The 2,500-nt window shown below is 43.0% G+C and overlaps 1 protein-coding gene across 6 annotated transcripts in view; it reads right to left on the bottom strand.

The window, feature by feature from the left end:
* The window catches only part of eya4 (EYA transcriptional coactivator and phosphatase 4), a 49,424-nt gene that overhangs the window by 29,137 nt on the left and 17,787 nt on the right, over positions 1 to 2,500 (bottom strand). The gene's annotated exons all lie outside the window — the stretch shown is intronic.

Here is a 2,500-nt window from a genome sequence, read left to right as displayed (position 1 = left end):
TTTGCTGGTATCAAAGTGAGGTCCAAGTTAATACACCTGGTTAGTGAGGACCCATGTGCACCGTCCTCGTGCGCTTCTAAACCAAATTAATTCAGCGACCAGTCCTCCCAAGTATAAGTAAACAAACACCAGCACACACACTGGATGCCTTGGTCTGAAGATGGCACTCTTTCTCTCTGGGAGCGTTTATCAAGGTGTGATTGGTGTAGGTACGAGCTGTCGAACACACACACACACACACACACACACACACACACACACACACACACACACACACACACGCAAACACAAAGTTATTTTCATACTTCGAACTTAATCAGCCTAATTAATAAACAAGTACTGAAGACAGAGTTTTTCAAACTTTTTTTTCGAGGGACACACTTACGGGGACACACAGCCATTTCTAAATAAACACTACCAAACACAATATTGTAGCTCAAACAGGTAAACCAACCATTTTTTAGACCACAGAAATATCAAAAGACCACGGAACAAATCAGATTTGCAATTTGACTCTGTGACCCAATTAAAATCTCCTGCGTACCACCTGTGGGCCTCGAGCCAGACTTTGAAAAGCCCTGACCAAAGAAACCGCTTTGCGAGAGACTCCATCATCTGAGAAGCAATGCCATGTCATATATATCCTATATTACTGATGGTATCCTATGTTAGTATGAGCAAATTAACCACCAGTTGTCTTATTTAACATGGGATTTTAAATGAACAGGCACACGCCTCCATACTTAACCCTCCATGCGAGTGTGTGAGTGTGGGTGTGAATGGGACATCTGCATAGAGACAAAGATTAGTCCATACATGTGGGCGGGAGGAAGCAGGAAGCCACAGACGGTGCCTGATGCAAAGAGGCCCACAGACCGATTTGGAACTGTCTCCAACTGCGAACGAGCCACCTTTAGCCCGGTCGCCATGGCAACGGCATGCAACCACGTCCAACTGCATTCACCCCTTTGCTCCCAATAAAGACCCTGATTGATAGACTGTCCGTGTGCAACAGTGTGTGTGCATGTGTGTGTGTGTGTGTGTGTGTGCGTGTGTGTGTGTGTATGTGAGCACTCATGCACCTATCGCAAGGTGATGTGTGCTGTGCTTCGGTGTGTGCCCCCGCGCGCGCGCGTGTGTGTGTATGTGTGTGTGCGCGCGTGTGTGCACGTGGAGGTCTAGCTGTCAGAACAGATTAGGGTGTTGCCGAAGCGCTTGACAACTCAAGCACTTTATTATTAGCCAGGCAGGACCCTGCTGGGAGGGGGTCGTCCACAAACATCCCTGATGAAATATTTTCACAGCAAGGGGAGAAGGGACCCAGGGAGGTGTCCCAAAACACGCCTAATGGAAAAAAAAAAAAGGGGGAGAGAGAGAGAGAGACAAGGAAAACACGACGGTAGCGTCAGCGCATCGGAGCGGTAAATTGACGAGAGGAAGACGGTCGTATATTTGGCAGAGAAGCGATGTGGACCCGACTTTCAGGTTTTAAAAGTGTCTTGTGGCGGCGCCCCCACGGCCTCTCTTCAAAGAGGCTCTTAAGAACAACTTTGTTCTTCAAGTGGAACAACAGCCAATCTATCACTCACGACAGAGCGAGAGAGAGGAGAGAGAGAGAGAGAGAGAGAGAGAGAGAGACAAAAAGAAACAGAACGAGAGACAGAAATAGAGAAAGAAGTACACTCTTATCCTCCTACTTTTCAATAATTTTCCTGAGGAGAGGCTGGATACTGTACTGTGTTTTGGGCATTTATCTTGAATATATCATCTTGAAGATAATTAAAAACTTCATTGTGTGAGTCTGCTTGTTGCTATTATTATTATTATTATTATTATTATTTTATAATAATAATAATAATAATAATAATAATAATTATTATTATTATTATTATATATTTGTTTTTTAACTTTTAATAATTAAAGGAATCAACTTTGAATAACGTGCAGAAAATATGGTGGTGATATATATGAACTATACGAATGTCCCTGTCCATATCCATGTGACTTGATTATAGCAATCACTGTGATTGTGCCATAACAAATAAACAACCAATATAACCAAAACTATAAATCATCACAACATAATCCATTTACAATTAATTCGAAATTCACAATAAATGAATTCATGGTTCCCACAGACACAGTCGAGGTCTCGTGAGAATCAGGACGTCACAGACGTGTTTAAAGTTCCATCCAAATGGATCCACATACGGAGCAGGATATGTGAAAAACCATCAAAATTTGACCGGAAGTAGCCGCACTTTCGTGCACCATCAAAAACTAAAAACTTCCGGTTGGGTGGTGGAGCGAGGTCAGTTTGTGGAGTAAGACGCTTTGTTTCATGGTATTAATTTCCCCCCACGGGAAGGCGCTTGTTGGGGCTTTCGAATTCACAGAAGAGGCAAAATAAGGATACATACTGTATATCAAAATCAGACTTATTTGCAAAATTGAAAATGTAAACTCGAATTCACCTCATCTTATGTTGCGGCCGCACGGT

This window comes from Zeus faber (assembly GCF_960531495.2).
Source record: "Zeus faber genome assembly, chromosome: 2".
NCBI lineage: Eukaryota > Metazoa > Chordata > Actinopteri > Zeiformes > Zeidae > Zeus > Zeus faber.
This window is presented reverse-complemented; position numbering and strand designations above follow the sequence as displayed.